At 37.8% G+C, this 16,051-nt stretch overlaps 1 protein-coding gene across 3 annotated transcripts in view; it reads left to right on the forward strand.

Annotated features, from left to right (window-relative positions):
* The window catches only part of SMYD3 (SET and MYND domain containing 3), a 403,674-nt gene that overhangs the window by 195,605 nt on the left and 192,018 nt on the right, over positions 1 to 16,051 (forward strand). Inside the window, exon 1 of one of the 3 annotated variants that reach the window (XM_061471120.1) lies at positions 2,034 to 2,156. The exons of the other annotated variants lie outside the window; for them this stretch is intronic. The gene's annotated coding sequence lies outside the window, so the exon portion shown is untranslated. Of the gene's footprint in view, positions 1 to 2,033; positions 2,157 to 16,051 lie in introns of those variants that run through there. 3 annotated transcript variants of the gene reach the window in all.

Consider the following 16,051-nt stretch of genomic DNA (forward strand, 5'->3'; position numbering starts at 1 on the left):
AATCCTTTCTATCTCTAAGTACCACAATAATAGTGTCCACTGTAAAAAGATGCGGTATCTGACTAGTGCATATTTAGAGTTGTTTAATTATAATATTGCATTGGAACTATAATATTGCAAGGGAACATTGGTTGTTCCTTTATTTAAGTCCTTTTTTTGATTTCTATTTCAAAGAAGGCTAAACTCAAAAATTTATCTAATTTTATGAGAATGCACTCCCAATAGAGGAAGTTGAACTAGATGATGTCCAGAGGTTCCTTCCAACCAGCATTTCTGTTATTGTTTGATTAAAGACACTGCCGTTAATGACTTACGACCCTACAGATTTGTCACCTTTGATAGAAACAAGTATAGTAATGGATGCTACATTTATAGTTTTCAGACAGAAAGAGGTTTTGAAAGAAAAATGAGGCAAAGACATAGTCTTACTGAGCTCTTAGTGGGAGTGTACAATGCCTTAATGGAGTTTGCTAATGAATTGTTTACGTTGTGAAATTGTGTGTAATATGAATAATATTGGTTTGTGGTTCCTGTGAAGTTAGTCTGGAAAAGGAACACGCTGGAGATTCTACCTCATAAGAAATGTGTCCTGTGTTACAGGGGCTTATCTTAGGTGAGACAGAAGCAATTCTGAGTTTCAAAGCAAACAGGTGCAAGACCTTTGTCTCAGCAGTCTCACCATCATCTTGGGACAGTGAAGTTCAGATGTTATTTGCTGACACTGAACTTTGCACAGCTCATCACACAGTTCAACCTGGAGTTTGTAATTCATATCTCTTTTTGACTAAATCCTTGGTTCACTCCATTCTTCCATCTAACTGGTTTTAAAGAAAGGAACGATTAACCACCAAGCCACCTAAATAATACCTACTGTCCTATGCAGTTCATAGTGCCCTTAAGTAATTCCCTGTTTATTTTGTTTGTTTTACAGGTAAGTAGCACTTAGCACCTGTTAGTCAACAATTTATGGTAAGTGTATTTTGTCCTAAGCAAAAGCAAACTTAATGTTTGCCTATTTAAAGGAAATATACGAACTAGGAAGTTAGTCGTAGAACAAAATTTGTTTCAGATGGTAGCCTGTGCCCAGAATCTTTGAAGATGTTATGGGTTTACAAGGATTTTCTCCTCAAAGTATTATTCATCTGTTGCAGGAAGAAATAAATACTCAAGGCAATATTTCAAGGAAGTTGAGCAAACAATGTTTATTTTAAACAAAATGAGCAAATAAGGGTTTCTTTTTTCCTCTCAGCTCTTTTTAGCTATAGTAACCTTGGAAATTATTTGTAATTAAATGAAAATCTTGCCCAAAAGCAGTACGTAAACCTTGGTGTCCCTTTAACTCTTTTTGCTACAGGATATTTCTTAGACTCTTCTGCTTTTCCTGTCTTTGGCTTTATGAGAATACTATTAACACTTAGTTCTTATCTATTTAGTCTAATAGATAGATCTCAATATGCTTCCTAAAAGATTCCAGTGTCATCATCTTTGTTATTCAGCTGGGGAAGGAGTATGGTGAAAAAATGTGTCCTGGGTACCTGTCAAGGCTCTGACAGGGCTCAGCATCCTTTGTGGGTACACAGGTGTTCTAAAATAAATCTGATTTTTCTAGTGTACACCAGTCATCTCATTCATTTAAAGTATTAATATAGTACTTAGTTGCTGTTTATGCAAACTTTAGAATTTCATTGCTTGTTTTTAGCCTTTTTTTTACTTCCTGGCCTCTTCAGAGGCAGTTGTTATAATGTTGATATACTGTGAAAGGTGTTGCAGATTTGCATGGCACCGTTTGGAATTCACTAAGTGTGCATGGTACATTTTTCTTGTGGCAAGACTGACTCTCAGCATTTTACACAGATGCTGTTTGAGCATTTGATCTTCTTGGAAAGTCACTGTGGTTTTCCTCCTCGTAGTTTTAACTTTGTAGAAGATTTTTTGTTATTACTGGACTGCGTGCAGTTTTTTGTGTGTTTTGTGGGTTTTGGTTTTTTTTTTTTTCCCCCTAACATTTTCTCCTCTTTTTTTTCTCTTCATAGGTTCCATTTTTTTGTCCTGGAGCATTTTTATTTTGCATTCATATTGTTCTCTGATCATACAACTCAGTCATCCTTAGTCACAGAGGCTTTTTCTTTCATCCTTACTGCACCTTTACAACACCTGTAAGTTTGTGATCTGATCTATGTTTATTTTGAAGTCTAGTCATTCAAATGTGTTTATTATACCAGTGACTTAATTAACTGGGGTTTTTTTGACTGTATTTTCTCATTTTCCTACGGTACCTTCTCCAGAGGCTTACTTGGGCTGCGGGCTTTCTGTCATCGTCTGTAAAATGTCTTGCCAGAGGGTTATTGCTCTATGTCAACTATCATTTTCTCCCCAGAGATTTTTCCAATACATATTTGTGTATGCACTTGCAAAAGTGAGGTAGGTGTGATGTCACGTTTAAACACACACTGACAGAGAAATGATGTATCTGCTAAAACTGTCTAGATCCAAATCTGGACATGGAAATCTGTGCAGAGGTTAACTCCGAGTTCCTTCTGCCCTTTGAGATGCCATTATCACCTTGCATCCCTGTTTTATCTGTTGTGTTAGTTGGTACTAAGTTGGCTACATTGCTGTGTTCCCATAATTTAATTTTTTGAAGGCAGGTTACAGGATTGGTATGGTTAAGTAAGAAGGGTGAAATGCTTTTTGTTCATGTTTTCATTTGTTCTGTTTGGTGAGGGGTGAGGACTTTAAGATTTTCTGGGCAGAGATTCAGTTCATGGTCCAGCTGCAGGGAAGTGTTTCAAGGGGTGATTTCCTAGCTCTAGTGCCTCCTGTTGCACCTGGAATTAAGTGAATCTAGATGGACCAGCTGACCATGCTTTGACTATCCCCGTAGAAAGCACTAGGAGTCTTATTGGCTGAAAAGATTACCTCTGAATAGCAGAGGTAAAAAAAACAACAACCCCTAACCCTGGTGCTCATTGATTCAGACATATTTTTTAATACTTTTTACTTAACTTATTTTCAATATGTTTTCCTAAGATTAAACATATTTCCTAATGTATTTTTCACCTTCCAGCAGAAACAGTGTACCATAAATGCAAATCATACTGCAAAAACACACCTTGGGATGTTCAGGTCTCAGAAATCTGTAGCATGCAGCTCTGCATATTGTTTCTGAGGCAATGTTTTTGAAAAGGTTGTAGAAATATGGAGACTTAACAGTTGTTCAGTTAAAATTCTGTTCCATGAGTACTTTGGAAATAGTAGCATGGGAGACTTCTGAATATAATAAGCAGAAAAAATACGGGTGAAAGAATTATCCTTATAAAAAGATGCTCATTGTGCCTCCATAATTACAATGAGTTTTATAGTTAAAGGACTAAAATATATCACATGATAAAGTGTGATGCATCTTTTCAAAAGAGTATCCTTTATTCTTGAAGTACTGAATACATTTTGTGCAATCTTTCCAACAGACTGAGATAACATTAATGTTTTAAAATTTCCCTGTATGTAAGAAATTTCTTGTATCTTAAACTATATTTATTTTGTTGCAAATTATCTAAGCCAAGGCAATGCCTTACATGTATGAAGGTTCCTAGAAAAGTGTACACCTGTAGTTTATAAAAGTATTTCTAGAGGTAATTTTTTTGCCCCCCCCCTTTTTTTTTCTCTGAGAGTTTCAGTGCTGAACCTGTTAAAAATAAAATAATTCTTCTAAGAAACTAATGAAAATTTTTCCTCTCTAAAAGTGTTTTTTATCTCCTGATCTGGATGAGCCTACTAATTAAAGATTGCCTTAACAGGAACTTCACCCTCTGTTAATCTGTTGGCTGTGGTTTGGGATGGGCACTGCTGTGCACCTTCCCCAGACAGGCATCTTGACTCCATGACAGTGTGGGAGAGGAAAGTGTGTCCTTGTTCCTACTGGCAGCAAGAAGAAGCCACAATCACTTGTCCTTTCATCATAAAATTTCATGCATTGTTTGTCTTTGCTGTTTTTCCTTTGGTACCTCTTTTTCTGTTGTACTCTTTATTCTGAAACAATACTGGGCAGAAATTAGGCTTTACGTTTTTCCAAGAGCAAGATATGTAAAATACTGAATATCAGTGGAAATAATGGTCCTGTTTCCTTTGTCTCAGCAGTTGTATAGCACCTTCCTTTTACAGGTAGTCAAGATTAGATCTCCTGTTGGCTTTAGATGGCAGGGATTTACTCTCATATAACACTAAAAACCAGAAGCAGGTTGTTTCAATAGAAGTAATTACACTGTATCCAGTGCACCCCCTTTCATGGCTTTTCTAAGTAAAGCAGCCAGATTACGTATTTATTAAAATAATAATAAAATATCAGTTCACCTCTGCATAGCTCCATTTTAACATGCAACTGTCACATTCACTGTTTTATAACTCTTTCATTCCTGTGGTTTAATCACTGAAGGAAAGAATTGAAGGAAAGAATAAAAAACAGTGGCCAAGAGATGTGTCTGCACCTTTCTGTTCTCAATGAATTCAGTGGTACATTTATGCCTTATCGTTCTTCCCAAAACTTTTTTTTAGCTGCCTTGTTGGAATATGTGAGGTGAAAGTTCAGGAGCTGCCTTGGAAGTATGAAAGGTGTGCTCTCACTTTCACTAAGCTGTCTAAAAAGCTTGGGAAAAGGAATGAGAGCAAAAGGGATATTTAATATAGCAAGAGGACAAGACACTGATTTCTTCCATCCAGAAATTTAAAATCCCAATTTCATACCGGAGGATAATTATTTGGGAGTTTGTTCTTGTAAAAAATGGAAGGAATTGATTGTACATTTTATAGCTCAGTAGTTACTGAAATGTAACAATTGTTTTAGTTGTTTCTTACTATTTCCTTTAGCATCCTTTAAAGCAAAACCTGTTTTAACTTGATTAAATGTTAAAACTTGCATCAAGCAGAAGTATATCGATCGATTTCCCAAGAGTGGAAGGATCTCAATCTGATATTGTTTAAGTGCCCATTTATCAGGTTTGAGGAGTGTACACCATTTATAGAACAGCTCAAGTAGCAATTTCTCTGTACTTTTTGTCAGTGTGCCTCAGGAGGGAGATCTTAGAGACTCTATCTGGGAGTATGAGAAGACGTCCCTCTTTTTGTGACTTTTACATTTTTTTCCTGTCTGCAGGCCCTTTTCACAATGGTGCAAATTAATGCTAACTGCAGTCATGACTTTGATTTTGGTACTTTGATTTGGGTACTTTTCTACAGGCTGGGTTGATACTGCCAAGATAATGTCACTGAGCAATCAGGTGCTGCTAAATTTTTGTGGTAATCAAATGGTTTGTTGGGCCAAATTCAAACTAATAGCTTATGGAGAAATTTCTGTTCCCTGTTGTAAAGTTTTTGAAGTTTTAATTTTTTATGTGTGCTTTGTAATGCTTTCAAAGCAATAGGCATTTTCTAATTTGACTCTGAAGCTGAAAATGTCAACTTGCAAACTAGAACCAACTTATGTGATGTATACGCCCCAGTTCGAGCATGGGGCCTTCCTGGGCCCTCATACTTCTACTGCTTGGGTCCTCCCCTCTGCACCCAGAGGGTCCTGCATCTCATCATTCAGCCAAGCAGCACAGGCTGGTTGTGAGTAGGGATGCGGGCCATACCTGGATCCCATGCCCTGTGCTCCAGGCCTATGAGTAACTAACATGTGCAATTTGTCATACTTTTTGACAATAAAAATCACAGGATCTTGGAAAGAGGGGATAAGCCAGTTGGAGAAGAGTTGCACCTGCTGAGATGGTAAACTGTTAGACTGAGGCTGATAATCATTTAGATTTGCGTGAAAGGAAATAATTCAGCATGTAAATCTGTATATATACACACACATAAAGTCCTGGGAGGGAGAAGGGGGAGAAAGGGAGGGGGGAAATGGAAAGAGGTAGTCACTGTCTTTTGTAGCTACAATAAAAAGACAAGTCCTATTCCTGTGATGAGCTTCCATGTGGTTAATATTGAGAAATGCTCATTTGTCAAAACTCAATGGACCACAAGAAATTAGTGTCTCAACAAGTGCATCTATATTTATGTTTTAATTCAGACCAGGAGAGGACTTCTGAAATAAATTTCCCCATCAAACTGCTTTGACTGGTTGTAGTTGAGCAGCAGTCCTGGAGTGCATGGACTTTGCGCTATTTTGATGAAAATAAACTGGAGGATGTGTTGAGGGAATCTTGAATGCACTCCAGGTGCAAGGGAGCTTCAGGACGCGGCACCAAAGCAGAGCTAGTCTGAAGTTTAAACAAAGAAACAGAAAAATCTGAAATAGGTACAGTAGGGATGACAGATCCTCCGTACTAAATTGTGCTATTTAGACCAGTATCTATTTGTCTTGGTAGCATCTGCTAACGTATACCTAGCCAGCACTACCATATGACTTTTGGGTGCTTACTGCTGCATGGAGTTAGAACAGCTCTGTTTTGGACAAAGATGCTGTGTCTGCTTTTGTGGTTTATACTAATACAGGTCCTGCATAAAATCTTACTGTTTTCGTAGTGCTTAGTACTGACAAAATACCACAGAAATCTGTCATTCTGCAGATTGGGAAGATCAGTAGTAGTACTACTCTCACCCATCTAGTGAGAAGTGCGAAGCTGAGAATAATGAAATGAGTGTTTCTGTCCAGTTTTTAAGTGTATTTGTACGTATTTAGCATTTCTTCCTTTGAAAAAGCCAGTTCTTGTTTGTATCTAGAAAGAAGCATCAGGATCCTTGCTTTAGAGATGCATGAACCTCTTCCTTCAGTTGCAGTGAGTTCTAACATTCTGGAGAGCTGAGTACTGATGTGTTACACCTTTTCCACAGACCCTGCAGAATGAGTCCAAAGCAAAAATGACTCTTTGGGGTCAATGGCTGATAAATAAACCTCTGCCTCCCTTTTCCTACTGGTGGTCATTAATCTCCAGAAAAATCAGAGCAGCTGGTTCTGTTGGGTCATTGTGTCTTAGTCTTCTGAATACTTTGGAGAATGACATAAGGTTGCTGTGGGTTTTGATGATATCCTGTTCTAGGCACTGTGCAAAGCTTCAGTACCTTTCTGTATACCAGCTGAGCGTGTCTGAGTAACAACATAATGATTCAGTTCATGGAACTGCTGGATGAAGTTCAGTGTTACCAAAGACTGAGGGAAGATGTCATGAACTTGATAGCATGACATGTATAAGAAAGTGTGGCAGTGTTAGGGAGGCTGCTGGTGAAAGAGAGAAAAACTTACTGGAAAAGACAAGGGTAACGAAGCAGAGGAGATGAGTGACCTGTAAAAAACATTCATAGCTCACAGCAAAATACAACAAGGTTTTTTTCAATTAGTAATGCTGACAATGGGTTAAAAAAATTGTTCCTGGGCCATTATTACTCACATATGTGATGAAATTCATAAGGATTTAACTGCAGCAGTAATAATTTCCTCTTATAAATCACAGTCTCAAACTGCTACACAGAGGAGGGTGCTGTTAATATCCCATTTCTATGTGGGGAAATGAGATGGTGGAAGGGTGAAATTACTTGTTTGAAGTCACTCAGCAGATCCAAATAGATTGAGCAGCAGTTCCCAGATCTCCCTCAAGTCTCAGATCAGTGCTCAGTCTGAGCAGTATCTATAAACCTACAAGCAGCAGTTTGTGGCTCTGTGGCCTAGGATGGGCTTTGCGTGGGGGTGCTTAGCAAGCCACTTGGGAGCTGCCACTCTTGTGGCCTCTTCAGCCTGCATAGTTCCTGATCCAGGATGGGAAAGAGGAAGACTGGGGATGGACTCCTTCTCCTTCTCCTCCCAGTGGTGGCCAGTATCATCCACTTGCTACTGGAACATATGTGCAGTCATGCAGATTTCACATGTAATGTAACTTTCTAGTTTGAACAGTTGATATGAGCTACAGTAATGTCCAGATTTCATTGAGTGGCAATATTGTCAGTAAGTTGTCCCTCATAATTTTGTAGGTATTATTAAGTTCATTTTGTGTTCTTTGACAGTGCTTATTATCTAATTTATTTTAAGTGATTTGTGTCAGCTCAGTAAATACTGGTTCTAATTTAAAAAGCCTTTTTGCAGGTGCTTTACTACATTTGTATTCAAGAGGCATATGCTCCTCTTAAATCTGTTGGATCTAGTCAAATGCATACATCTTACAGATATGCAGTTACTTTTAGAAGCAGATTTTTCCACCCACATATGGACGGATTTCTGTAAGATGAAGAGACTTCTGTCTCAGAGAAAACCATTGTCACTGTCAAATTCTTTGGTCTTATCGTGCTCCTGCATCTTCCCTAAGCATTACATTTGGTTCCAAAGTGTGAAAATGACTTCCAGGCGGAGGGAAAGGTGATAAAACATCTCCAGAAAGGCTTTGTCACTGCATCAGGAACGTGTTCCAACGGTTTCCTTCTGTCAAAGCTGCTGGAAACAAGATAGCATATTTGTTGTTTGCCAGAGAAGCCTCAGGCTCTAATTCACTGTATTCCTGGTAGACGTCAGATTCAGACTGTATTCATGGCACTGTCCTGGGTTATACATTAGTTACCAGATCCACTTTCACACCTTTGGACTGCTTATCTTCTGAACGTCAGAGGGAAGACAAACTGTGTTAGGATGGGTGTGTGGAGGGGAAAAGTGGGGATGTAGGTCCTGATAGACCTGGCAGCCCTTTGTGCTATCTGGATGTCCATTTTCTGTCTCATTTCTGAGCTGCATTCTCCCTTGTGTCCAGTAGATGGTAATAATGTATTAAAAATGCTGCTTCATCCCTATTTTGATCGGAGGAAACACTGGTGCCGCAATCATGACGGATGTGCCAGGTTCCCAAGGTTTATATACCAATGATTCATTTTTACTTCTTTTAAAAATACTATTTTTATTTCTTTTAAATTAATCAAGCTGCTGTGAGAGCAAGGTCTTGGTCTCTATTGCTCACTCATAATATTTTGGCTTAGATATTGTTAATTGCTTTCACAGATGTCACTGATTCTGTATTATCTGTAAACCTATTATATTAAGGTAAAGGAGGATGGGCTATATGATTTAATGGTGCCTTCCAGACCTAAAATTTTATGAATCTCCCTTCTGTGGTATGTTGAAAAGGTAACTTTCTACACTACAAAGGAAGAATGGGAGGGTTTTGTTTTGTTTTATTTTTTTAACTAAGATTTCCAAATACATTTCTCCTGCTTCTACAACCTCAGGATCAACTGCTTTAGGTAACAGGAATTTTAATTTCATTTAATAACTTGGTAGGGACAAATGCTATCTATTTAGGTGACACATCTACTGCCTTAGTGAGACCATAAACAACTTGCTGTTGGGAATAGCTTATAATATCTAGTTTCTATATCAAAAATACATGTTTTTTGGAAATGCCGGGGTTTTCTAGTTACTACTTGACTGTGGAAATTGGGCTGCCTTTGGCAAAGCTTGTCTATAAACCAAAGTTTCCATGTTTTAGACAGACTAAGCAGGAAAAAAAGCCCAACACAATAAAAGCAGACCTAATAAATAGGTCTGTCATTGAATACAGTGAGAACAATTTTTAAAGATGGAAGTATTGCTGCTTGGTGCTTCTGTCTATCTGTTTGTTTAGGATTTTCTATGCATTCTATCAGCGTAATGCCTAGGCAAGTAACTTACTGTGAGATCAGCACTGTATATTTGCTGGATTCTGATACCTGATTTAATAGTCATGTGCTTATCCTGTAAAAGATATTTGTGAAGACACCTATATGTATGCACTGTAGTAAAGATAAGTATTTTTTACTCCATTGACAGGATATTTTTTCAAAGCTGTTGACGTTGGTTTTGTAATGCAGCTATTTTAAAGCTGAAAGGAGATCCAGTCACCATTAATTCCTGTGTAAATTAAGCATAATCATTTGGAGAAGAGACCCTTTATTTAGTGAGTTTAAAGCTCATTATACAATTTTGTAAGGGGAAAATTACCGTGCCTGCAAATTAGCTGCATTTTCTAATGAAATAACTTGGCAATTTTTCCAGCCTCTTTTGATCAGAATAAGAATTATAGTGACACTGGAAAGTAAAATCATGCTATTCCTACTGGCAGTTTTTCCAGTTCTACAAGAAATTATAACTGTGAACACATTTTGATTCAGATTCATCTCAACAAGTAACAAAAGCATCTTTTGTCATAGTGTTTTTTCAGCTTCTCTTTTCCACCTCTCTTATTAGAGCCTAAAACCAGCTCCACCAGCCTTACACATGGCATATGTTGATACAAATTCTCTGGGGGCATGTGGCTTTCTCAAGCAATAAAGCATCATTAAACTCCTCATTCTTGAGGACACTCTCTTTTGCGTGTGAATTGTGTTTCAAGGGATGAACCAGCAAAACTCATCATTCATTTTCCCCCCAAATGAGGCTTATGTCTTGCTACCAGGCTTGCAAAGGCAAGTGTATTTACCATCGGTGTCTGTGCTTATCTAGTTTTATCCTGACGTACAGTCTTAGATGGCAGCAAATAGATGGTATTTCAAGTGGTTTGGCTGCAGCTACCAGCAACAGGAGTGGTAAAAGACAAAATAATTGTTTTTGAGCAGACTGTCCTCCTCCGACCAGCAGCACCCTCATGTGCGAATTAACAAGACAAGCTGGTGCCTATAGCTTTGCAGTGCATACACAACCGTCTGCTAAGCCAGGTGTCATGACTGTGCTTCAGCAGCTAAAAGCAGAAATCCATGGGTCTGCTCTAAAATTAAAAATAATTTAAAGAATGCCTGAAATAATTGCCTTTTCCTGAATGGGTTGCGTTTTATAATGTGGATAAGAATCTTATGCACTCATAGAGTGTGGTTGTTTTCCTCTCATTTGCAAAAGGTATAAATACATTTAGGGGCATATGGATTAGTATCCTCAAATTTATTTTTGTTTTTCTGTTCCTGCTTTCATCATTTTTCATCTGTGTAAAATAAGGGTCAAAATAAAATAGTCAGCTTTGGAAAACAGCATTAAGGCAGACCATAAAGGAGTATTCAGAAATGTCATCTCGGTGTGTGCATGACTTCTTCATTTCTTCACACAATAACTCTGTTCTGCGGTAACGGCAAGTTGCAATGCTCCTTGAAGTCTTTTGCAGTGTGTTAAAATAAGTGAAAGATGGAATTGGGTTTTGTTACAGTTGATCAATATGAAACTTTACATCAATATGAATAATATTCCTTCAGCCGCTAGGAGCTGGTATTGAAGTTTTGCTGCTGACCAGTGTTTTTGGATCAGGCTAACGCAGAAGGTCAATTACTCTGGTTTCAGACTTGCTCCCAGTCTAGCACAGAAAAGCAAAAGTGTTTCTCAAATAGCAATTCTATTGATTTCTGTGTAGAGTTCCATTTAAAACATAGGGCTGTCTGTGTTTGTCAAACAGGTTGACAGGACAAAAAAAAAAAAAGTCATATTTCTATTTGGATGGTATCAGAATGTAGTCTTCTGAAGTTAGTGTACATAAGTCTGAATTTTCAGTACTTTTTGGGTATGGACAACCACTGATTTTCAGTCCTCAATGGTGGTTACTCAAGCACATCTCAAAGGTCATGTATTTTGGCTCAGTGTTTTTAACATCGGAAGGCGGACCCTTGGGATAGTCGATGTAATAAACTTCATTGGAAATGTGGTGAAAATAAAATAATGTGCATTTCCTAAGGCCACCATTTTGAGGGAGTGGGAAGAGGTGAAGATTGAAATATTTATTTCTGATGAAATTGAAGAGCTTTTAAAATGTATTTTATCTTTTATAAATTAAAAAAGATGAGTAAGGTTGGTTGCTGCACATAACCAACAATGAGCATTAACAATGCTAACAAAGGTGGAGGGAAGAGAAAAAAAAAAGGCAAATTTGAGGTGAAGGATGCGCTACTCTGATTATTAGAGAGAAAAAAATTAAGAGTTGCCACAAAGAATTTTAAGCATGAGTTTCTTATTAGGTTGTTTGAGAGTGTAATTAATCACTTGCAACCACATATGTTCTTTGTGTAGTGGTGTACAGTACTAGCATTTCATTAAAAACCAGTTCAATAAGAATGGATCACTCAAGCTGTCATTTTCTCTGGAAAAGGCTGTGAAGATGAGCGTGTGCTGCTTCATTACTCATCTTCTGTGCCAGTGCCAAGCCGGTAGGAGGAAAGTGGTGCAAGGCAAGTGTCAGGGGGTCACGTTTCAGAAACCCCCTTGGTCTGGGTGCAAATGCTGTTGTGAACACCAGGAGTGGCAGGATGGACATAGGGCAGTGGCGGATGGACAAGGTGCCAGCGAGCCCTTTGGCCAGGCTGGCCCAGGCTCCCTTCACCCTCCTGCCAGGACTCCTGTGTTTCCCTTGGGCAGCTTGAGGGGCAGCATCTCTGTCAGGCACTGCTGCCACTGGATCGTATGCCCGTGGCTGGTGCCTGCCAACACCAGCCTAATCCTCATGTGTCATACATGATCTGTTCGTACTTTTCATCTGGTAGTGGCTGCAGTCATGCAGAGGTGGAAGTGCCAGTGCCAGAGCTGTTTGGGGTTGTTTATTTGGCCTTACTGTGTAACCAGATGCCAAATTAGAGGAAGTCTTTAGGCCAGAGTATTGTTAGCCCACTGAATTTACATACTGCTGGTTTTGGCTGCGCACAGAATTATCGTGGTCTTGTCTCTTAGAGACTTCTGATAAACAGATTGCAGGTCACAGCTGAACTCCTACAAAAAGGAAGTTCCACAGTTACATAGAAATATTTCATTAATAATATAAAATAAATGCAAGTAATGTATTTCTCTAATGACAGAGTTTTTGCCTGTAACAATTTACTTTTCTTTAGCAACAGTGGGTTAGATACTCATGCCCTGGTGCCATAGCTAGTTTGCACTGACAGTGAAATTAAGATAAAGAGAGGCAGATAAGGTATTGGAGATGCTCTGATTGTTGCTTTATTTTATTAATCTCTCAAGGAATGAGATCAACTCAGGGCCAGATTTTGCATGATACATTCCACATTATTTCTGAGAGTTAGGATGAAATGTAAGCAAGGGTAAGAAGGTGCTTTGTCCTCATCAGGATTTGGAAACTGTGAGACATTTCAGCAACACACGGGAGTTCTCGGAGGCCCAAGTATTGCTGTTTTCCTGAGTGAGTCCTAACAGAAGGTTAGAACCACTTCATAAGCTAATCGTTGCATCTTCACAGGATTTAAGGTGGCCTTTCCTGAAGTATGCAGTAAATGAACGATGTTTTTCCATGCAGCTGAAGGAACCAGAAGCTCGGTCTTGCACCATATTATACTTGTGACTTACCTTCCTTTGGAAACACATCTCACTGGCATTACAAGAAAACACATTAGCCTCCTGAAGTTGTTCTTTGAGTAAATGGTGACCAGCATATGTTGTATAGTTGCACCTTATTATTTTATGTTTTACTTTGAGAAGATCCTTTTGCAATTAGCTTGTTATTGAAGTCTACAAAGTATTACCACAGGAAGCAGAGTGGTTTTGATAAGGAGGAGACCCGTCAGTAGCTGATCAAGGATTTTTTTTTCTAATCTTAAATATGATTTAATGCTCTGTGAAAAGAATTAAGAATCCCATTTTACACTGAAACATGCTGTTAATGCGCATATAAAAACCTCAGCAATTTTATTGACAGTTATAAATTCACAGCTGCTCTTGGCAATTTTTTTTTAAGGCTCTTTCCCTTTCCCCAATTCATTGCAGACCATTGTCATAGTTTGCTATTAGCTAAAGCAGAACCTTATTTAACAGAAATGCATAGGACTTCAAATTTCACTTTATACATCAGAAAAAAGGAAAATCAATGTGAAGCCCAGACTCAGTCTGCTGATGCCAGAGATGACTATCTTATAGAATACAGATAGAAAACCAGACTCGGATTAGGTTTTTTCCTTCCACTTTGGATGTTAAAAATGACAGAAAGAGGCTACTGCTTGTGAAAGTTGATACGACTATTATCTTCTGTTCAAATTTGGGGTTAATCCTGGAGACTGTCTCTGTGTGTATCAAATATTTTAAGTACTTAATATTAATTTCTCTTTATCAGTGCAAGTATTAAGAAAAAAATATGTGCATTTGCAGTTTCACATTTGCATTGCATATCCAGCATTTGTGTGCAGATGATTGCCACATATCCAGGGATATACGTGTATATATAAATATGCATAGATGTTTCTATATGTATACATACATATACTTGACCTTCTAGTCTACGTATAAGAATGTGAGTCTGAATGACTCTTGAAATTGTGAATGAATGTTCACAGTTCTTCTTGTGATTGATATTTACACAATATCTAATCACTGGGAATAAAAAGGGGTGAAGATAACTTTAATTTTCAAACAAGAAGTTTGAAATAAACCCCAGTGCCCAGCTTGCAGTACTGGGGCCCATTAAAGCTTCACAGGTGGCGTCTCTGTGTGGTTCACTGCAAGCACATCTATAGCTATGACACCAGTGACCTATAGCTGCGAAGAGTGCTATCTGGCCAGAGAAAACCAGTGAGAGACAATGGAACTATCAAGTGAAGGTTTGCGTGATGCTGTTAATTTTTGGTTTAGGTGCATTTTCTATTAAATTGACTGTCACTGAGAAGTGTACTTAGAAATGATGTTCCTTAGGCTGGTTAAAAAGCAGGAAATGGATTTTGTGAGTTTTTTAGAAACTTGAAAGTTGTTTCATTTGATTTAAAATAGACTTGTTTTATTTTTGTGTAACGCTTCCCAAGATGTTTTTAACAGAAATGTCTTTGAAATAATGCCTCAGATGTGCACGCTGGCCAAAAATACATTTCTCGGTGAGAAATCATACTTGATAGTGAATGAGAATCTTTAGTAAAATATTAAGTAAATATATGGAACTTTTGAGAAAAATGGAAAGGTATGACTGTAGCAGTTCTGCTTTTGAAAATGTAAAGGCTTCTTTAATTGATTGTTTTTCTAACCCCACTGAAGCTACTGTTCTGGCTTGAGGAAAAGAGCATTGTCTCGGCTTTCCATGATAGTATGGAGGTATTTTTTATTGAGTCTACATCAAGAAGAAGTTGGAGCTTCAAATTATTTCTACCAACTCCTACATTTAACAAAAATAATCTCATAGACATTTCTAATGTTAATTTCAGTGGTTAGGTTTGATACTGTGTTTATGGAATTAGGGTCTGCAAGTCTCATATATTAACTTCTCTGAATAAATTTATTTATACTTGTTGCTTTTAAATTCTGAAGTACTCACTAATCTGCTGATAGATTCTGAATTAAATAATTAATCCCAGGGGAATTAACTGAAGCTAGTCCTTGCCCAAACTCATTCTGTGGTTAAAAAAGGTCTTGTGTTTTCAGAGACATGAACTTAAGCATATTTGGGCAGCAAATCTGACTGAATTTCCAAATATGCATAAATTGCATAATACAGCTTGAGAACCCAACTCTGACTTGGAGCTCAGTAGATGCTGGTTCTGGACTCTGCCCTGACAGTCTTGCCAGCTGCCCCTGGTTTGTTCATCTGCTCTCTTGGAAATACCCCAGGAACAATAGGTATTCTTGTTTGTTTCTTATGTAAAATTCCCCTCAAGATGCTGTAGTTTGCAATTATTTGCTTCAAGTCTTAATATAAACCTGAGATATTACATGCTTCTGATAACTGCAGTGTGAGATTTTTTTTTTTTAAACTAAAAACTATTCCCCATTTCAGCTCCCTCCATTACTCATGTTTCTTTTGAAAAATGAGATATTTGATTTTTGAAGGCAATTGATTTTTAAACTTATTTTAGAAAGATTTTTTCTTCCTTTTTTTTTAAATTTACTTTTTATTCATAATGTGCTTTTATCTAAGGACTATCCTAGAGGGGCTAAGACATTTTGTCATTATTTCAAAAATATATCACCCGTATGAAATGAACACCATGAAAAGCCAGGCTATTACTTCATTATGAAATATACAGGATACGTGTGATGGAGAAAAGAAATGCAAAGACTTGTGACACTCTGTATAAGGTATTTTTCGGTACCTAATAATCTATGGTCATTTCCCAAGGATGACTGTTAAATTCTAAGTGAGCTATATTT

Source organism: Pezoporus flaviventris, unplaced genomic scaffold (assembly GCF_033815535.1).
Source record: "Pezoporus flaviventris isolate CSIRO_AGI_PZ_B2104156 unplaced genomic scaffold, CSIRO_AGI_Pfla_v1 ptg000066l, whole genome shotgun sequence".
Classification (NCBI taxonomy): domain Eukaryota; kingdom Metazoa; phylum Chordata; class Aves; order Psittaciformes; family Psittacidae; genus Pezoporus; species Pezoporus flaviventris.